General features: G+C 33.4%; 1 protein-coding gene across 1 annotated transcript in view; it reads left to right on the top strand.

Moving 5' to 3' along the window:
• Nucleotides 1–24276, top strand: part of LOC136848140 (PDF receptor-like) — a 428361-nt gene that overhangs the window by 80198 nt on the left and 323887 nt on the right. The window lies entirely within an intron of this gene.

Genomic DNA, 24276 nt, shown 5'->3' with positions numbered 1-24276 from the left:
CTCTCCAGGCCCGCTTCCCCAGCCTGGCAGGATACCTGCCTTCCTCCGAGGAAGCAGCCTCTGGGTCAGACCCTTCCCTTCAAGGCTGCCCTTAAGAGACTGGCCATCCTTGGAGGACTTTGGGCCTCATCCTTGAAGTTCTTGGGCCCTCTCCAGGCCTGCTTCCCCAGCCTGGCAGGATACCTGCCTTCTTCCGAGGAAGCAGCCTCTGGGTCGGACCCTTCCCTTCAAGGCTGCCCTCAAGAGACTGGCCATCCTTGAGGACTTTGGGCCTCATCCTTGAAGTTCTTGGGCCCTCTCCAGGCCTGCTTCCCCAGCCTGGCAGGATACCTGCCTTCCTCCGAGGAAGCAGCCTCTGGGTCAGACCCTTCCCTTCAAGGCTGCCCTCAAGAGACTGGCCAGCCTAGGAGGACTTTGGGCCTCATCCTTGAAGTTCTTGGGCCCTCTCCAGGCCTGCTTCCCCAGCCTGACAGGATACCTGCCTTCCTCCGAGGAAGCAGCCTCTGGTCGGACCCTTCCCTTCAAGGCTGCCCTCAAAAGACTGGCAAGCCTTGTAGGCTTTTGGGGCCAATCCCCAAAGGGCTTGGGCCCTTTCCATGGGAAGGGTCAGACCCATAGGCTGCTTCCTTGGAGGAAGGAAGCGGCCTCTGGGTCGGACCCTTCCCCTCACCAATACTCTTTGCTTTCTCTTACCCTACTTTTCAAAACTGACACTTTCTGTCTCCGAAGGCTTCCAGACGATTTGAAGCATCTCGGAGATTGTTCTTGGACACTTTGAAGCTCGGCGCATGCGCGAATGGCATTTCTCTCGTCCTTCCAGGAGCCGGAGGACTGAAGGATTCCAAAATGTCTTCAAGGAAAATCTCGAAGGTTTTAGATCATTTCAACATCGCGATAACCATTACTTGGAGTTCTTTTTCTGGCACATAAACAGCTTCTTTGCTTTAAGGAGTCGTCTTTTATAAACTTATGAGATTCCCTCTTACTGACGATATTGATCATCCCTTCGATTCTTCCTTGCTTCTCCGAAAAGTAATTCTGTGAATCCAAAATCTTTGAAGTAGTTTCTAACACCTCAGGTTATCTACTTTATTCTTCGTCAGCATTCTTCAGTATACCTCCACGCCGATGTCGTCTCTTTTTGTTCCTTCTCTTTCTTATTTCGAGCGAAGAACTGCTCCAAGCGGTAATTTTGGGCATCCAAAATCCCCTCTCAATCAGCTTAGAAAACACCTCAAGTTCTCTACCTTTTATTTCGTATAAATTCTTCAGTTCCTCCGTTCCACTGTCTTCCTCTCTTCTTGATTATTTCCTTCCTTATTTCGAATGAAGAGCTTGCGTCCGTGAGTGACAATACGACTGTAGAGGTGCCGAATAATCGCAGAAGGCGGGAACCTCGACTTCATACTGCTCCGCGAAGTAGTCCATATTTTCAGCAGTAAACAATTACAGACTGAAGCTATCTGCCATTCTCGTGATGTACTTTTCCCTCTTGAAAATCTCTTTTAGTCGATCTGCTTCGTCATCCAGTTCATTTTAACCATAAACTTCGCCTTCTTTGCTCACATGCTGTCTCTGAAGGCTTCAAGACGTCTTCCTGGAGAATCCGTGAGATGGCCACTGTAGTCCTTGGTGTCAGTGCACCTATTGAGTGATGGCGCTATACGCATGAGCGGAAGAATTCTAAAACGACTGCAGGAAAAACACGAAGATATTACGGCGCCAGGCGACAATGATTCTTTCTTGCAGCAGAAGGTATGAAATTTTCTTGAAAGCTTTATTGCCACGAAAACATCAATATTTAAAAAAAAAGAAAGAAATTAAAAATTTAGTGAAAAATCATCATCGTATCCTTTTCTCTCGTCCGAGAGAATATATATATAGATATATATATATATATATATATATATATATATATATATATATATATATATATATATATATATATATATATATATATATATATATATATACATATATATATATATATATGTTTATATATATATATATATATATATATATATATATATATATATATATATATATATATATATATATATATATATATATAAATATATATATATATATATATATATATATATATATATATATATATATATATATATATATATATATATATATATATATATATATATATATATATATATATATATATATATATATATATTTATATATATATATATATATATATATATATGTATATATATTTTATATATATATATATATATATATATATATATATATATATATATATATATATATATATATATATGTATATATACATACACATACATATATATATAAATATATACAGTATATATGTATATATATATATATATATATATATATATATATATATTCATATATGTATATATATTATATACATGTATGCATATATATATATATATATATATATATATATATATATATATTATATACATATATATATATATATATATATATATATATATATATGTATATCTACATATATTTATATATCTATATATATGTATATATAGATAGATAGATAGATAGATAGATAGATAGATATCTCCTCCCGACGACGAGGGAAAAGGATACGATGATGATTTTTCGCTACATTTACATTTATTTCTTTAAAAAAATGCTATTTTCGTGGCAATAAAGCTTTCTAGAAAATTTCACCCCGGGGAGGACAAGATCAACTTGGAAATTACTATTATAGATAGATACATATACATAAATATATGTATATATAAGTATATATACATATATTTTATATATATATATATATGTGTGTGTGTGTGTGTGTGTGTGTGTATACACTGGTTTGTGCGTCTGTGTGCGTTAATTTTTCCCAATAGTTAAAAATAAGGTGGTCTCAAGAATTTCTGTTTCCTGAAATGGTCATCACTAGCGCCCAGTAATCCAGTCAGCTTCAAGAGAAAAGTGACCTTTTTGTTTTAACAAGGCTTCTCCATTGCCATTGATCACCTTATTAAGGGGAGAGAGAGAGAGAGAGAGAGAGAGAGAGAGAGAGAGATGGCTGCCTCCAGCAAGGAATGATTAAGTTTTTCGCATAGCAGAGTAAGTTATAAATATATAGTTTTTTATGGTACCAGCATCAAATTATAATAGTAGATTTTGAAGGATACAGAGTAGTTTAAATCGCTTGTCTTATTTAAATAAAAATTCTTCTTCGGAAAAGAAATAAGTTTTAGAGTCTTCAAGAACACTATTAAAGACGCACGGAAAACTTTTCCAATATTCCTGGAAAACCTGTCTACCATATACTTTGGAGGCTTGTATTTCAAGTCAATGGTCCCTGTATGCTTGTCCCGTATGAATTGGATTCATATTCTAAAAAAAAAAAAATAATAGTAATAAAAAAATACTCATAGTAGCATGAGTCTTAAAATGAAGTAGCAAACCCACAGTTGTATATTTATCTTTAAATATATGTACATATACATAACTGTGGAATTGCTTCTCCAATAATAATAATAATAATAATAATAATAATAATAATAATAATAATAATAATAATAATAATAATACTGAGATAATATTAAGCAAACTTTTTACTGATGAAGATGCAATTTTTAATAATTTTAGTAGGACATTTTTTTAACAACTTTTAGAGCTGGCCGTGCTGGACACGACCTTTGCCTTCAGTTTGTATAAACAAACTGAAGGGATGGCCATGGGATCACCACTTGGTCCAATTTTTGCTAACATCTTCATGTGCTCCTGGAGGAGCGCATAATAGAAGAATGTCCCATTAGGTTCCGCCCTCTATTTTATCGAAGATATGTTGACGACACGTTCTCCTATTTCGTCATGAATGTCATGCAGAGTCCTTTCTGGAGTTCGTCATCCGACAACATCCAAACATAAGGTTCGCTATGGAGAAGGAGGTAAATAACAAACTCCCCCTTCCTTGATCTTATTATTTCCAGAGGTGACTCAGGTTTTTACACAGGTGTGTATAGAAAAATACATTTACTGGTTTGGGAATGAATTTTTATAGTTCGTGTTTCTTTCATTTGAAACTGAACTCTATTTTAACCCTCCTCCATAGGGCTTACACCCACTCGTCAAACTGGAAGAGTTTCCACGATGAGATATCCTTTTTAGTGAAATATTTCAATAATAATTGTTTTCCATCACGACTTTTTCAGATCCCTAAATAAACTGCTACTACAGAAAATGACTCCGGCAACACCTGAATCGACTGTGCCGAAACTAAAGATGTATGCAAGTTTCCCTTTCGTGCATGATGATACTTTTAGGAGAAAATGCACAGCCATTATTCAAAAGAGTTTTCCAGCTTTAAACCTGAAAATCATCCCGAAAAATCCCTTTACAATAGGGTCTCTGTTCAGAGTCAAAGACCTGCTCAGTCCTCTGTTTTCGTCCAGCGTTGTTTACAAGTACACTTGCCCGGGATGTGATCACGGGATATACATATGTGGGATGCACGAGGAGGCTGTTGAAGGTCCGCATAGATTCCACAGGGGCATAAGTCATAGAACAGGTAGCAGGTTATCTAATCCTGAGCAATCAAATATACGAAATCATTCAAAATTATGTAAAACTTATATTGACAGCAAGGATTTTTCCATCCTAGGCCGAGTGCAGAACAACAACGAATTAACCATCCTAGAATCCATAATTATCAGGAAGACTGTGCCGTCGTTAAATACTCAATCGTCCTCAGTGAAATTGTTTATAGCCTAGTTTGGGCAACTGGTTTTCCTCACTCTGTTTGTACTTATTTATGTTAGTCTTGTTCTTTCTTTCATATAGGAAGGTTGTTTTAAGATTTTAGTGAACTCCTTTTACTCATTATTGACTTGTCTTGGAATGAGGTGTTTTGTTTTAAATATTTTTACTACATAAAGAGCTGTTGCCATTGCATTAATTTGTTATTGATGTTCGCAAATTATATTATATTTTATAGCCTTGAAAATGCGACTTGGAATTCGTCGCGGAACGTCGGCATTGAAAATAAACTGTAGATGATGAGGATGCCTTTCCCTACTGCTTCCTTCGTGATATATATATATATATATATATATATATATATATATATATATATATATATATATATATATATATATATATATATATATATATATATATATATATATATATATATATTACTAAAAGGACCTCATTCAAACTGCATGGTATCTATAGATACCATCCAGTTTGAATGAGGTCCTTTTAGTAATTTAGTTAATGCACAGAACAATTGTGTATGTGATAAAGTTAATATATACGTATGTATACATATATGTGTGTGTTAGTGTGTGTATTAACAGATAGTTAGACAGAGATAGATGCATAGATAGAAAGATATATATATATATATATATATATATATATATATATATATATATATATATATATGTATGTATATATATATATATATATATATATATATATATATATATATATACATATATATACATATATATACATATAAATATATATATATATATATATACATATATATATACATATATACATATATGCATATATATAGTAGGAGTACGGATAGGAAGAACAGTCAGCTCATCATTGATATATTTATTAATAGGTGCGCTTCAGGATCACCCATATCCCATCTTTTCTGGCTAAAAAGATACAAAAACACTAATTAAAACTGACAACAGAGCTTACAAAATTAAAATGCTTTAAAGATTGAAAAATGACAATGACAAAACAAGAAATAGATTACCTTCAGTAGTAAAGTCCAGAGGATGAAAACTGAATAAGAGTAAACAAGGTTAGCAAGTAAACAAGAAAGGCAGGGGGTGGGGTTACTATAGTACGACCGTTTTAGGAAGAGACTTTGCCCCTCTTAAACTGACCATTAACCTTCTGACTTCAAGCTCTCATTGTTTGCGCCTGTTATCAAGCACGTGTACTATAATAGAAAGTTCTGAATGAAGTTTTGTTGTCCCACTTAAATTTTAGATAAAAAAAAAAAATTTTTCAATATATGAAAATGATAGATGCAAGAAATTTGGAAACCTAGATGTGCTTTCATTTTCAGTTTTGTTTATTTGGATGCTGTACTGAGCAATGTTCTTGAGTTACGTCATCTACTATAGTTTTTTATTACTGTTCCTTTGCTGTTATCGAAGTCATATAATTGTGATATAGTTTTGAGCTTTTGAATTGTTTTCTTTCGTGTATGCCGTGATCCGTCTTTACCTCCTTGCTGTATCAAGGTTGAATTTTCACTGTGCAGCTATAAAATAGCTCATAATAAATATTCTTTAAATATTATTTACACCCATATATATATATATATATATATATATATATATATATATATATATATATATATATATATATATATATATAGTGTAACAATATTTAAAGAATATTTATTATGAGCTATTTTATAGCTGTACAGTGAAAATTCAACCTTGATACAGCAAGGAGGTAAAGACGGATTACGGCATGCATGAAAGAAAGCAATTCAAAAGCTCAAAACTATATCACAATTATATATATATATATATATATATATATATATATATATATATATATTACACATTTATACAGTATTAGATTTACCTGTGCTTTTAAAGCACTGTCATATGATACTCATCACTGCTGTGGCATTTCTGTTATATGTAGATTTTTAAAGATATTTCTGCCACTTTCTGCCGAAAAAACAGATCTATATTTCAATTTATTTCAATTTCAGTGTTCAACAGGATATCACAGAACAAGGGAAAGCAATAAATTTATTTACAATCGAAGTATGAGGAGACATTACTTATGAAGAATCCTCGTCAGAGGATGCTAAATCGATAACAAAAGAATCTATATATTTATCAATGCAAACATCTCTTGAAGCGTCATCTCTTTTTATATCTTCGGCATGTCTCATCATTAGCCCAGTTGTCAGAAGATATGGATTCAATTGCTTCTTTGACCAAAGGAAGCAGGTCTGATTTTTAAAATGATTCTTCTTTGCCACGTATGATTTCACCTGCGCCCATATCAGTTCTGTTGCATTATACTGGCAGTGATATGTAGGCAGCCTAACCACTATGTCCATGATCTCTTGCCAGTCTGTCAATCACGTAATCATTTTCTTTACATGAATGTCTTTGCAACTTTACTAATTTTTTATTAGCCAGTCTTTAACTTCATCCTTTTGGCAGACATTGTCGGAGGTTTATTAATTCGAACTGAATGATAAGAAGCGTTATCCAACACTATGATGGCAGATGGCCCTATATTGGGAAGAAGCTGGGTTTTAAACCATTTTTCAAACACTGCAGAATTCATCTGAATTTCTAGATTGCGTATCCTTTGTCAGCTGGGTGCTTGATCATTGATAAAAATATTACCCAGAAATGTGGTTAATATTGCAACCAATATTGTGATTGTGTCTACTTACTCTCCAATGTTATTGATGTACAATTAGAAGGAATAAATCATAGGTAAAAATTTTTATTCTGTCACGCCTCTCTCTCTCTCTCTCTCTCTCTCATTTTTTTTTTTGCCCAGCTAGTGGAATAGTAAGCGGAACCATAAAAATGATGAACATTCTTTATGATTAGTTTTCTGACGAATATACAAATAATTTTTAACTATAATACACAACTGTGATGTAGCTGTCCTTTACGGATTCAAACAGAATTAGAGAAAATGACAAAAAAAAAAAGAAGACTGTCATCCTCAATCAGTGCAGTGCTTATACCTCTGGCAACACTAAACCCCGATATATAGTACTTATCCTATGTTTATTTATTTGTGTTGTTACATTAATTGCATAATATCTATATCACGGATCGCTACTATCACAATATTATCATATAAATAAAACAGGTTAATTTGCAGCAAAACAACAAATACAAACGCTATTACAATGATTGTTTACGATTTCGTGCGTCTGGTAGCATGCTACGGGTGACTACCGTCTGAAAACCCTCCGGATTGTGGTAAGTGTGAGGTCTCATCTCGGCCGTAATCAAAGGGTTAAAGAAAGAAATGTGCGAGAACATATGTATATTGTATTCTATATATAAATATATATGTGTACACACACGCACACACACACACACACACACACACACACACACATATATATATATATATATATATATATATATATATATATATATATACGAGTATATATATATTGAGAAAGAGAGAGAGATGTGGTTATGTAGCGTTAAAGATTACTGGTATTTACCAATTTTGATACGTAATCGGGCGTCATATTTTACTCCCATTATATGTTAATATTTCGATTAAGAGCCATATTATTGTAGACTGAGTGCTATTATGAAATATTTAGATTTATATTGACGTAAAGCTATATTTCCCAAGTTTTTTTGCGTAGTTTTAGTCCAGTCATGAAAAAGTCTTTTTCATATGGCGAAACGAAAATGGTTATATTTTCTCTTACTGTGTAATACAAAACTAAATGTTTGAGCGAACATCACTTTATTTTACTCGGCAATTTAGAATTCATGATCAAGATATTGGGGTTTACTGCCCGACAATAAATAGAAATAATATATCAACTGGAAGGTTTATGGGCATTAAAATGAAACAGATCTTCATGGAATTACACTACTACTACTACTACTACTACTACTACTACTACTACTACTACTACTACTAATAATAATAATAATAATAATAATAATAATAATAATAATAATAATAATAATAATAACTGTAATGATGAGAGTACTGCTGGCTGTAGGTGACAATGGGTCCTTGTAGTGATCGGTAGACTTCTTGTCTCATCACTGAAAGGACCGTATGAGGACGGTGCAAGATTGACACATCTCGATAAAACGCATCGTGACCTTGTAGTCTTAGGAGATAAATTATGTACCTGGTTGTTATTTGGTTGTATCAGGGCATAGTTTGGTGTGGAAGAGAAGTGGGCTAACATTCTAAATCCAACTTGAAAGCTGTAAATGCATTCTAAAGGGAAATACATTTATTCTCAAAACAATTATAATATATTTTTATAGATAAAATTTAGTGAAAGGATACAGAATACAAATCAAACGTTGGTCAGGCTAAATACTATTTGGAAATCAAACAGACTGGAACTGCTTAAGAAATTTTCATTTCATATGCATGCAAAACGATCTTTAATGCTGCGCGGGGGTGAATCATATGGCAGTGGAACTGCATGTAAAAGATTTTGTCGATGTAATAATAAAGTTTTCAGGAAAATTTGAGACATGAGCTGTAGGAATCGTATTTAAATGAGACAATGATGTAGGGGAGATGAAGATAGCTTGGACATGTCCACCGCACCACCCAAGAGGTGTAATACTTGGTAGTGTCAGCTGGGCTCCTCTGAGCACCGGGAGAGTTTGAATTTGGAAGAAAACCATGATTTGGGAGGCTAGAGATGAGTGGAGATTTAAGGAAATTAAAGCACAGGAAAGACACGAGTGGCGGAATTTCATAGAGATTTTAGGACAATTTAGAGAAGTAATTATAACTTTCAGGAGTGGGGGGGGGGAATTATTATGCATAATAAAATTAGAACTAGAATAGAATCACCCCCAAAACTTAACTGATATAGTGGTCCATGCCATTTTGATATAGGTTGCTGAGTAGCATTGGTGACGGTCTGTCATTCTCGGTAACATCAGTAAGAGCAGTAACACCTAGAAATTAATTTTAATCAGAAATTCATTTGCAATAATTGATACGGCTCAAATTTTCTACAGTTAATTCCGAACTGATATTCTCTGTAGGCAAAAATTTTCACAAGTCAAATTTCTGACAGACCTTGAATAAAATGTTGGCCAACGGGTGCTCTACAAAAGATAGGCAACATTACTTATGGATTCTGGTATTCAGATTCTGCTATATACACTTTCTCGTCAAATCACTGACTAAAATGAAGAATGAAGGATTAAATGATAAAATTATTCAAAATCTCGACTTTGATATCATATAAAAAATGAGAAATTAAACTGAAAAAATGACTGCGTTTCATATTTTTAGTTAACACTTCAGCAAATGAAAAGTTCATAAGCTGATAACATAAAACTGGATCAAATTTAAAAGGAAATTAATGGGTGATTAAATAGTTATTGGGGATTGAAACGGCTTGGTAAAAGCGAAATATTTTCGTCCATTTTTATGACCGGATTACGAAACTAATCTTTGAACCTGAATGTGATAAAAGATGTATAGTTACAAAAATCAGCTTCATAAGTTCATATCTGTAATTTTTACTGATTCCATAAAGATTTCTTAAAATTTCTTAATTACATTCTTTTATATGCATTTCTTTATTTATTTAGATCATTGCAAATATGTAATTTCCATATATACACTTAGCTTAATGTTTTCGACCTTCTATCCAGCATATTTGTATGGATTTCATCCAATTTGTATGTGTATATATATACAGTATATATATATATATATATATATATATATATATATATATATATATATATATATATATATATATATATATATATATATATATACATATATATATATATATACATATATATATATATATATATATATATATATATATATATATATATATATATATATATATATATATATATTGTAATGTATATTTTGTGTATAACGTATTTTGTCTTATATTTTGAATGATCTGTCGTTAGACTCCTTCATTCTTGTTGAATAAAAAGTAATTTTCAGACTTATGAATAGGACTTTGGGTATTTCTCAATGCATTAACAAAAAAAAAATTATTTCTGCGTGTCTCTCCATCGATTCCTCTTTTTTGTGTCCGTCGAACTTTAATTCAATTAGCTTCGTTCTATGCACATCGCTATATCTCTAAGCATAAAATCCTTTTGAGCTGATCCAGTATTCCCTATTCTGTAAGTTGTCGGCATCATTTCATGAATCTCTCTCTCTCTCTCTCTCTCTCTCTCTCTCTCTCTCTCTCTCTCTCTCTCTCTCTCTCTCTCTCTCTCTCTTTATGCTTGTCTGTCCATCTATCCATTTACCCATTTACGCTTTTATATATCCTCAAATATACAGAAAACTTGCATCCCGTATTTGCGTTTACATACAGTATGATCATATTAACATTATATTGCCAGACACAAGCACAATATGTGTATATATACGTATATATATATATATATATATATATATATATATATATACTGTATATATGTGTGTGTGTGTATGTAAGTATATATGTATGTATGTATGTACACAAAAAAATTATTTGTTGCATGCATGAACCCCCGTGTTGGGCAACCTTCTATTATATTAGAGGTTTCAAATCATTCCTACGCAGAAAACTCATCAGAAGTGTGACGAACCCCACTACACACACAAGCTCACACACATTTCATTTATATATATATATATATATATATATATATATATATATATATATATATATATATATATATATATATATATATATATATATATATATATATATATATATATATATATAGATATATATATAATATATATATATATATATATATATATATATATATATATATTGTGTGTGTGTGTATGTATGTATGTATGTATGTATGTATGTATGTATGTATGTATGTATGTGTGTGTGTCTGTCTGTCTGTCTGTATACATGATCTTGACCCTTTTTAATGCATTGGCCCTGAAGGTGTTACCTTTCTTAACTCAGGTTGAATTTACTGATGTGCCTTATACCCCAAAGTTATCTCCATCTTGTCTGCAACCCGCTCTTCACATAACTACCAGGTACCTAGTTCACATTGCTTAAATCAGCAGAAGCTCGAAATATTTTGAGGAAACGTGGCCATCTTCGAAGCCAAATATTCTCACGCTCATGTTTGCCTCCCCCCAAAAAAAAAAAAAAAAAAAGTATAACTGCTGAAGTGACTTCGCTGAAACACAAATGTCTCTCGGGGTTTCTGGAAGAATTGTCTTCCTGACAACACCATTATGAACTTGGGCAGCGCAATCCACCTTTAAGGGGGAAAAAAAAGCGAGAGAGGCTTTTAAGGACAAACTACGGTAATGTCCCTTCGGAGAAGCCTTTCACCTTCTCGCTACGTAGCCCGCAAGGTGCGACGATTTTGTATAATGCTTATGTGTATGTACAGTATCTATAAATGTCATTTTTTGGCTTCATTTGGTTTTCATTTATTTGGTAGTTTCTTATCCATGATTAAAAGGTATTATTTTATAAGTTGCTAATACGCGATATGAAATTGTAACCTACATTTTTGAAAAGAGCTCGTCATCAAATTAGGACTTGTAAGTTAAGACAGTATCCCCCCCGCCCCTCCATACCTAATACGGCAGAATGGTAACCAGTAAGCAGGCCTACCCCTAGCTTACGTGGTATTTTATATTGGCAACTTACAAAGTTTTACCGATTAAAAACCTTGATGTATAGTAAAAGTTGAAAAATGTAAAAACAATGAAATTTCTTTGGTTATGCAAAAAACAATATTGCAGACAAATAATAATAAATATCACACGTGTTTAAAGATTACATTTTATTAGTTTCCATTGCAATCAGGACGAGTCATACAGAACATGGAGTTCGTGACGTACTGAAGGAGATCACCTCTTACGATAACTTTAGTCTTGCGGAACCCAAAAAAATTGGTACGAAGAAACTGCTTCAGTTCAGAATAGGTATTGTTTCTTGGGCAGCTTTATATTTAAGAATACTAAAAATGCCTCTTAGGATCCAAAAGATTTTATTTTTTAAGCTCCCTTACAGCCTCTGTTTGTTCCTTTCTTGGTAGGGTCTCTATTTACAATTGAGAATTCATTGTTAATGTACAAGTCGGGGTAATGTGGTTTTGGTAATCTCACTGAGAAATATGGCTGCTTTAATTGGGTTTTTTCCATCTGGTAAGTATTTATCTTTACACACTTACTAGCATCGTAAGATGCTTAAGCGTCTAACGAATGAATATATGAAATTAATAAGGGGTTGCTTTCACTACTTTCACTACTGTAGTTCCTTCACAGAGCTAGTTAAGTTTCTCTCTCTCTCTCTCTCTCTCTCTCTCTCTCTCTCTCTCTCTCTCTCTCTCTCTCTCTCTCTCTCTCTCTCTTCTTCTTGTTTCTACATATATCATAGGTATGTATATAGCTATATGCTCTTTCTCATTTCTATTTTCTTTTTACAACATATTTTAAAAGAAATGTATTTTAAAGTAACTACAAATAATGAACCCTGTAAAATTTAAATGACAGTGAGGAAACATCAGAGATTAAGTGAGAAAACGAATTAACATTATTGTAGTTAATTTTATTTCATTACAGAATAGGGAAAATAAGAAGGAATATTGGATTTAATCTCGTATCTCAGAATGGCTTCTCTTGAGGAATATTTCCATCACGCTCTTCCATTTCATCACTAAGCTTATCAAATCATTTTTAGTCTTGAAGGAAACTATTCATTCGTCTCCCTCGTGTGCGCAAGAATACACAAGTAAGATTAGAGCCTCTTTATACTATATACTTTCAAGGGTTCATCTTCTGAATCATCATAATCATCATCATCATCATCATCATCATCATCGGGAAATCTCTTTATGCCTCTTATCATGACATGTATGAAGAATACTTACGTGAAAAAATCAACGCCACTGTTTGTTAAATTCGTTAATAACGTTAAAGAATGTCGTAAAAATGGCTAAATTGTAAAGAGAAATACCAAAAACAATTAGATAATTAACAGGACACGGATGAATAATACTTGCAGTACGTGAAAAGATAAACACTGTCTCTTAAATACGTTAATAACATTAACGAATGTCGTAAAAATGGCTATATCGTAAAGAGAAATGCAAAAAAAAAAAAAAAATTAAATAATTAAGAAGCAGATTATAATAATTGGTTTAATTTGGGTAGCCAAAACGATTATGCCTTGTCAGTCATAAAGTGACTAAATTATTTGATCATTTTAGGTTTAAAAGCTTATAAATTATATATAATGATCTTTCGCTTCAAATGTAAACAAACAGTTGTTAAAAGTGCGAGACCAGGGCACGGCGTTACAGTAAGAGAATGTTTAAACACACGAATACATAAATGTATATTTAGAATACATTTTACTTTCTGTTTTGGAATAAGAACATTTTCATTCTCAAACGAAATGTAAATTATATTGTTTCCAGACAATTTAATTATTTTACACACACACACACACACACACACACACACACACACACACACATATATATATATATATATATATATATATAATATATATATACATATGTATATATATACATACGTATTTATATATATATAATATTTGTGTATATGCATGTATATCTAATTCCTGAAATCGTCAAAAAACATCTCGAGTATCAAATTGATAAAAATAGCCAAAAACCACGGTGGTCCCATGCGGTACAATATCAGGAAAAGGACCGTGAATCTTCACGGATAAAAACCCAGCTGAAAACGGCTGTAGAAACCTCCACTAGAGAGAGAGAGAGAGAGAGAGAGAGAGAGAGAGAGAGAGAGAGAGAGGAGGGGATGACAGACATCCGACGAGAAGAGACGTAAAACCTAAAACGTTGCACATTATTTTCGCAACGATGTCATTTTGTTCCGCCAGGATGTGTTTCGGGAGATGAGAGTGGGTGATAGTACTTCAAAGGGGAGTTGCCATTTCGTCTCTTTTTTTTCGGTGACGTCAGTTTTTGGAGGAAAGTTTATATGCAGATTTTGTTTAGATTTATTAGGTGTAGTACCTCTAATAACGAGGATCATAGTGTTAGTGATGGGAGATAATTCTTGTTGCAGTTTTTAGTAGCTTTATTATGGCTGGGATTAGAATGAAGGCAGTTTAAGGAAGAAAGTGTGTGGGTAGAAATTGTCTCCATTTTACTGGGATAAACAAGAAGAGTTTTATACTTTTTGAATGAAACTTTATGATACGAGCGGAATTTAACGAAAACATTAGGGCACACATGACTCATAGATGGATGATGCAGAAGAGAAGAAAAAGAAACTCAGGGAATAACATCTTTAATATTTTAGGGACGGAGTCTAGACCAAAGATACAGATTGTTAAGGAGTATTTTCTCTTTCGGTTTAATTTAAACATAGTAACGGCAAGAGCATTAAGAACTGCAGTGTTACAGGTGATAGCTGATATCAGTCATGCTAATATCAGAATGACAGTTGCAGGGTTTTAAGTAATGCACCTTTTTAACACCGAGAAAATACAAGATAAATAAAATTAAAGAAGAGACCTCAGGGGTAAACATGATATATATTTCACTGTAATATAACGATGGAGCACGAACATATGCAGTAATGTGGACTGTTCTGTTCATGATAGAAAGTAATTCCCGGCATGGTGTAGTGTCATTTTGTGTTTTATTCAGGATTAGTTGTATTTTAACAAAATTCGAAAGTTTGAGGACAGAGTTTAGGACGCAAGCCTAGAAAGTTCTTGGTGAAAGAAGTATTGAAAAGGAAGGGCCTTAATATCAAGGACGTCCCAGGGTACTTACAAGATAGAGATGTGTTTAACGAGTCACTGATTAAGTCTTACTGTAAATGTAAGACACGGCAAATATTCATGGAGTTTCTGCGCAAAGTTTCATCCAGCATTCAGCATTTCAATGAATGCTGCAGTGACCATTGTCTTTCCGTTTTTTTACATATTCTCCGGGGCTACCCCTGTTAGGGGAAGCCGTTTTATGTATTTACAAAAGAAATAAAAAAAAAAGTTTCTAAAAGAAAATCCACTAAAAAAATAAAATGTTTTTTCCCCTGAACATGAATAGTTTTTGGACATGAAATTCATAAAACGAAATTATATTCGATTTTATTGACAGCAGCAATACCGTCACGAGAAATGGTTTTAGGCTTATTTAGACGTGAAATTAATAATTTTTCTATAACATTTTATTTTTATTAGGTTAAAACTAAGGACGCAATTGATGTAAGCAAATTTACTACCAGAAATGATTTCACACTCATTGCAGGGATTGAGATGAATACAAAGAAATGTAAAATTCCAACGACAACACCAGTCACAATAAAAGAGTTGTGTAACAAAAATTACGTTAACATAAACAGTGAGAATAAACATATTGACGGCGTAAATAAATATGAATAAGACAAGGTAAAACTTAATTAAGAAAGAAAATTTTTATTAAAAACACAAGGCAATTACACATTCAGGTAATATGAATAAATTGACAAGAATAGATTGACAGGTCACCGAACTCCGTATGAGAGATAAGAAAACGTGTAGAACAAAAAACAAAAAAAAAAAAAAAAAACCGTGGTCAAAAGATAAATGACGTAATCAGCAATGAAGAAAGACAGATTGGGATAAAAGGAGCAAAATTTGAGAAATTGAGGCTATAAACGTTTTGATGGACTCTTGACTTAGGAAATATAAAACTCGGTGATTTGGTTAATGATTACATTAAAGCGTGCTTATGAATATTTGCTTATACAAACAAACAAACATACACACGCATTGTTTACTAAAAGAAGAATAATTTAAGTGTTGTATTTTTATAAACAAGTAATCAGCTTCTGTTAATCATTCCAAGCCATTTTCATTTTTGCAAAACCTCTCAAATATTTACCTTTGTTTTTGGTCAGTCTCTTCCCCTGTATAATCCCCATTTAATTGACGTCATCCTACCTGCTTTCTTAACCTTAGCCATTTGGGCCTCATTCTTTGCAAAACCTCTCAAATATTTACCTTTGTTTTTGGTAGGTCTACTAATTCTTCAACTTGGATTCCAGGTGCATCTGTTCCTTATAATCCCCATCCGCAGGGATATCTGTATGTCATCTGTCAGTTGTACAAGCTTTCTCGTAACCTTATTTTTATATTTTCCATCAGTCTGCTAGTAAGGGACTGTGTCTAGTCCCTGTTTGACATTCAGCCACCCAGATGACATTGTTTCACTTTTCCTTCTTAGGGATTGTGCATTTGCCTTTATTTATACATTCATCAGTAGTGCGATTCTCATCCATATCTTCGTGATTCAGTCCAACATCAGAAATCACTCAAAAATTTGTAAAACACACGATGATAATAAAGACTTCCACATTTTAGGCCATACCACCAACCTACATGTTATCCTGGAATCACTTTTCATCAAACAATGTATATATATATATATATTTATATATATATATCACAGATATATATATATATATATAATATATATATATATATATATATAACTTTTAGCCTTTATTTTTACTTTTATGATTTTACAAAGAATTTTATTTTATATATATATATATATATATATATATATATATATATATATATATATATATATATATATATATACATGTATATTTATATGGATCTATATTTATATATACATATATATATATATATATATATATATATATATATATATATATATATATATATATATCTATATATACATACATATATATATATATATATATATATATATATATATATATACATATATATATATATATGAAAGAGGGAGGAGCGAGGGCCTGTCTTTCTTACATATAGTAATATAAATAAAAAAGACGGTCTGACCCTCCTGAGCTCCAAGGGAAAGATCACAAAGTTACGCACAGACGCACTAACTCGTAATGCAGGGATTTATTCATATGAGGAGAAATGTTGAGATCGACCGTTGTTTGCCGTTATCCGGACAGTTTTATGACATACGAAATCGATAACAATGTACTAACTAATGCGTAGTTATTTCTTGAGGTCGAAGGAAGCATGAATTATTACATGTGTATTATGCCCTCGGAATCATGTCGTGATAGTATTCCTAACACATCTCTTTTCATCGGTCTGTTTGTTTGTCTGTCCATTTATCTGTTTATCTATCTCTATTTGTCTGTCTATTAGCTTCAGACATTTGTCGAAATGTATATAAAAAATATGAATGCCTGTAGAAGATTCAGGTCATATTACCTTCTAGAAATACTTCTGGTTCAGTACTCCTGAAGAATATTGGATTTCTCTCTCTCTCTCTCTCTCTCTCTCTCTCTCTCTCTCTCTCTGAGGTTTCTCTCTCTCTCTCTTTTCTATCTATATATATATATATATATATATATATATATATATATATATATATATATATATATATATATATATATATATATATATATATATATATATATATACAGTATATATATAATTTATATATATATATAGATAAATAGATAGATAGATAATTACGAAAGTTAGCAGAAGTTGGAAGCGTGTTGACATGCTTAATTTTGTAAGATTCTCTCTCTCTCTCTCTCTCTCTCTCTCTCTCTGAGGTTTCAACCAAAAGCTTATTCAGATATATATGTGGACAGTTACGCAAGTTAGCAGAAGTTGGAAGCGTGTTGACATGCTTAATTTTTGTAAGATTCTCTCTCCCTCTCGCTCTCAAAAAAAAAAAAAAAAAAAAACTTCAACCGACGCAGAATCCTGAAAGAAATGTCTTCTATCTGTTTGACCTTTATCCTAACAGACTTTAAAAGCTCTCCCTTTGAGACAATGAAAATACATTGCAGACCTAACTAAATTGGCCCAGTGACACTCAGAGAGACAGAGACAGACAGGGACAAAACAAGTATAAAAGTTTTTTCTGTTTGTGTATATAATTTTTGTTCAGTTTTTTCCTGCTGAAAAATTTCAGAGAATATAAAATCAGGAGATGGGAAAGAGTTGTCAGAGAACTTTGTGAATTGGCAAAATCTGGAACAAAATATCTCGGCAAGTGCTGAATGGATTCGAAATCTGTTGGACTGCATTAAATTTTGATTTTTTTTGGATAGGGGTTTTAAATACACCTGTAGATGTAAAGTGCAAGCAGCCTTATGTAAGGAGATTGCCATGCACCGATTGAGTGATGGATATATATTATATATATATACATATATATATATATATATATATATATATATATATATATATATATATATATATATATATATATATATATATATATATATATATATATATATATACATATATATATATTTATTTATTTATTTATATATAAACCCTTATATTATGTTTTCTAGAAAGGGATTAACTCCACCGTCGTTTTATCGATCGGGTCATTTATGCAGTGTTTGACCAGAGCAGTCAGTGGATGGGTGGCCGCACCTGAAAGTCAGACACAGCCGGTGTGTATAAATGAAAGGCGGAAAAAGATTATGAATACCTCAGAAGGCATAATTGGCTCTCTGTTCTATGAAAATGAGTTATCTTCCAGAATAATGCCCAAGTGAAAGATAGTCAAGTTGTAATGAGAATATCATCATAACTTCGTTTATAGCGAAGAAATAATAGAAGAAAAAAAGAGATGGTGAACTTTCATAACACACGGAAATGACATTATTACGAGTCATTTACCTTTACAGACTAACCCCCTCTGGCCAGGCCAGAAAGAACGTCATCGCGATGTGCTTTCACTTGGAAAATGTGGTGGGGAGCGAACTAACTTTCCCCCAGATGTTGCTGTTGCCATTGCTGCCTCTTTTGAATATTATGTTTTATGTCCGAACTGCGACCTCTTAGCGAATCTGTTGCTCTAAGGGAGCGAACTCTTCCGTGTGCTTGCGTAACGGCAGAAGTTGCTGGAGTCTATTGCATAAACTCTAGTGAACCCAGGCTTCGCTTGCAAAGTGCTGCACTCCCATATCGTAACTGTAAGTCGCGAGGACATTCTTTTAGCTCGTTTCTCGGGCATGTGGCTGCTGGCTCTGCGGTCTTTGGTACTTTAGCTACTGTAGTTCGAAAAGTTTTTTTTATTTATACTCCACTTCTGGTCCTGTAGATTATCACAGCAGAGCTACTTTACAGAAGGTGGGGTGGGCATTGGGCATCTGAAAAATATATATAGATATCCGACTAATGCTCGCATAATTGACTGTTGGCTTTTTTAAGCTCTCTCTCTCTCAGATGCATTGATATTGAGAAGTTTGTTAATCACTATTTAATTAAGAAGTTTGAAACGTAACAATCCAATATTCCCAAGAAGCATGATTTCATCTCTCTCTCTCTCTCTCTCTCTCTCTCTCTCTCTCTCTCTCTCTCTCTCTCTCTCTCTCTCTCTCTAGCCGGAAGCTTGTTAGGCTATAATTAGATAATTACATAAATCAGCAGAAGGTGGAAACATGTTGACATCTTCTGTTTGCAATATTCTTGAAAAATACTTTCTCTCTCTCTCTCTCTCTCTCTCTCTCTCTCTCTCTCTCTCTCTCTCTCTCTCTCTCTCTCTGTGTGTGTGTGTGTTTGTGTGTGTGCGCATACATTTATATAAATAACGTTTTAAATTTATCGTCCACAGTAAATAAATACATGTGAGATATGTTACTTCATCTCTCAAATACTCTTGAACTCTTGAACATTCTTCAAAAGAGTTGTAAATCATGTTATTAATGTTATTATTGGTGTCTTCTACATCGGCTTGATAGAGACCTTTTGCGAAATAATGCATAAGCATTACTCCAGGACAGCTCTTGGCTTACTGTACAGTTCCAACGACTCACTGATTGATTGTCACCCATCTTGAGATTACATGAATAAAATCTCGCTCTTTGGCGGGTCGGCACCTCCGAGTATGGCGCCTAATGTATCATTAAGAAGTGAGTTAAATTCCCCTTGGCAGTTAATGAAGCATCTCTGTCTCTTCATTGAAGTTAAAGCACTCATACATACATACAAACAGACATATGCAGATATACTGCATATGCGTACAAACATCCATATGACTGTAAATAGATAGCAGACAGATGAATAAACAGGTAGATAAATATATAGGTAAAATTGGAAGTGTTCGTGAATAAATATACAAGAGAGAGAGAGAGAGAGAGAGAAAGACTATCAAAAAGAAAACATATAAGTAATCGTTCATTGCATTATATGTATTCTGAGATATCCAATACGTTCTTCGTTAGAAAACCTGTATTACTTGTTATCCTCGTTAACCTCAAATGAAGTCCATATGCCATTCTTTCAAAGAACGCAATTTCTGCAAGTAAAATCCCGCACTTATGCTGCAGTTTCGTTCCTTGAATAAACACGGGACAGAAGTGCGCGTAAGTAGAAAACAAAATGCTGTTTCACGTTCTTTCTTTCCTTGAAGTTCAGAAAGGAGTTTTCATTGCGCATTTTTAAATTCTTTTGGACAGTTTCATTACAGCTTAATTGAATTTCCTGCCTGGGGGAGCAATTTCTGCTTGCAAATAATTTCTTCTCAAGCTAATTATTGTTCTAATTAGCCCATCTCATTTTCGTATATTTTTGAGCTGCACCCCCCGCCCAACACACACACACACACACTTTCACATAGAGCTGAGGCTATTTACACTTGACCCCATTTCTTGGAAATTTCTGTAGTTCAGTTTTTACGATGTATGTATTTCTGTGTGTAATTAATTGAGTTGTTATATACAAGTAATGCGGAAATAGTAACGAGATATTTCTGGCGTATAATAGGAAGTGAAATTTAATATTAATTCTTCACTGTCTCTTGTTTCTTGGAGTTATAATTTTGAAGTTTTTCTTTCATCCTGTGCTAATTCTTTTACTGAAATCCCCCGCATAGTCGATTGTTTGACTTCTCATTTCATAGTAAACAGCAAAACTTTTTTTGTCTAAAGGCGTTTTAGAAAATGAAATTTTATTTCACATTTCTGAAGGACGAATTTTTCCTTTCATCCGTATTAGCTTTTAATTTTAATAGAAAGATGAATTTAAACTACGAGAATGCTTTATGTGCGTACTTTTAGTTCTCTGTAAAAGAAAACTATTGTGCCGGCTTTGTCTGACCGTCAGCACTTTTTTCTGTCCGCACTTTTTCTGTCCACACTTTTTCTGTGCACCCTCAGATCTTAAAAACTACTGAGGCTAGAGGCTGCAAATTGGTACGTTGATCATCCACCTCCAATCATCAAATATAGCAAATTGCAGCCCTCTAGCCTCAGTAGTTTTCATTTTATTTAAGGTTAAAGTTAGCCATAATCGTGCTTCTGGCAACGATATAAGATAGGCCACCACCGGCCCGTGGTTAAAGTTTCTGGGCCGCGGTTCATACAGCATTATACCGAGACCACCGAAAGATAGATCTATTTTAGGTGGCCTTGATTATGCGCTGTACAGAAACTCGACTGCGCCGAAGAAACTTCGGCGGTTTTTTACTTGTTTCTGTTACGTTTCCCCCGTGCCCTTCAGACCCGCGAGTTTTGCCACTTATTTATCCTATCCAAATGAGCTGTCGAGTTGCTTATGGTCGACCAAGTTTTTTTTTTTTAATACTACGATACTAATTTATAAGTATGAAAACTCTCGTTTTCATACTTATATGGCTACTTGATTCTGTTTTTGCATCTTTGTTTTTGTGGTATGAAACTACCCAAGAGATATGAAACTTTTATTTTTTTTTTATAAACCTTGCTGCCAGTCATGATTGTCATCTTTCCATCCAAGACATTTTCCTGTCTGTGAGCTTTGAAATCCTTAGTTTTCTTCTAAGCTTTATGAGCTTTGTAATCCTCTGTTTTCTTCTAAATCTTATAAGCTTTTGTAACCCTTTGTTTTCTTGAAAGATTTATAAGCTTTGTAATCCTTTATTTTCTTGTAAGTTTTATAAGCTTTGTAATCCTTTGTTTTCTTGTAAGCTTTAAAAGCTCTGTAATCCTTTGTTTTCGTGTAAGCTTTATAAGCTTTTTAAGCCATTGTTTTCTTGTAAGCTTTATAAGCTTTGTAATCCTTTATTTTCTTTTAAGCTTTATAGGCATTATAATATTTTATTTTCTCATAAGCTTTATCTTGTAATCCTTTGTTTCCTTGTAATCTTTATAAGCTTTGTAATCCTTCATTTTCTCGTAAGCTTTATATGCTTTGTAATCTTTATTTCCTGTAAGCCTCATAAGCTTTGTAACCCTTCGTTTTCTTCTAAGCTCTATAACGATCTCAGTAATACAGTTACTTTGGTTTGTATAAGCCTTACAGTATAACCTCTAGGCAATGATGTGTCTGTGAAGATGCATAAACAGAGATTAACCATATTATCATCAGTTCTAATATTTAATCCTTTTTACGTAGCTTAAGAGTTATGCAAATGCCCTGTGAGGTCCAGAGCTGTCGCCGGGACCCTGAGGGCATCCTCGCTTCAAAACAAAAAGCTACCTTTTATGCATTTTTCAGAAGATACTTTATGTCCTTGTCAGGACTGTAATAACTAATGTGTGCAAGGCATCACAAGCTTTCTCACCATATGCATTCGAAACCTCTTCCTAATTTGTATACAGAATTGTTAACCATTCTCCAGGTGTGAGAAAACACGTGTGGCTGTATTTAGACGTCCTTCTCTTTTCCTCTAATGTCAGATGCTACTTTTCCGCTCGCAAGGGTTCCTGAGTATCTTGACCTGTCAGAGATTTTGTGTCAGTAAATTAGAATACCTTGGACCTGCTTCTTACTCGCCGCCTCGTCATACCCTTTTCTTTTCTGATGGTTATGCCTCTCTTGAACGTTCGGCGTCAGTGACCCTCCTACTGTGAGGCCAGTCACTTTGAAATGAATCAGCCAGTTCTTTGAGCCGTTTGACTTTTGAAAATCAAAATGGTGCTACTTTGGCTTGTTACCTACGCGTCACCTACTCCGAGGTGCTAGTACTAAACATGGCGGAAGCTCCTTGGAACGTCGTGTTTAGTACTAGCCCCTCGGGTATCAAAGTATTATATACACCCATTTCCATATTGTGTGGTCGACAAATTTTATATTAATAAACGATATCTTTGTGCGGCCGTCTACTTATATTTAAAGGACCCAAGGTCCTTTAAATGTAATTCAGAGTATATTTAAAGGTCCTTGCATTCACCATACGGTGTTTAGTAATAGCACCTCGGAGTAGGTGACGCGCAGATAACAAGCCGAAGTAGCACCGATCAAAATTCTCTCTGATTTTTTCTGTATTTTTATAATAATAATAATAATAATAATAATAATAATAATAATAATAATAATAATCTTTATTGCGGCTCATGTGCATATACATGGAAGATGCAGATACAATATACACAATCTAGATACATAAGGTAACATGACAAAAATAATTATCGGCAGTATCCACTCAGTTGCTGAAGAAGTAGTAAAAATAGTATTCATAATAATGGTAATGACAGATCGAAAAATACTTTTAGTAGTCCCCTTCTCCAATAAAAAAAAAAAAAAAAATGCAAAAGCTGACACGATTCTTTCCCAACCCAACAAAAGTTCGCCTCTTCTACATTAGTGATTCACTAAGG

The sequence above is a fragment of the Macrobrachium rosenbergii genome, chromosome 18 (assembly GCF_040412425.1).
Source record: "Macrobrachium rosenbergii isolate ZJJX-2024 chromosome 18, ASM4041242v1, whole genome shotgun sequence".
NCBI lineage: Eukaryota > Metazoa > Arthropoda > Malacostraca > Decapoda > Palaemonidae > Macrobrachium > Macrobrachium rosenbergii.
The sequence above is the reverse complement of the archived record's forward strand: the minus strand, read 5'-3'. Positions and strand labels throughout refer to the sequence as shown.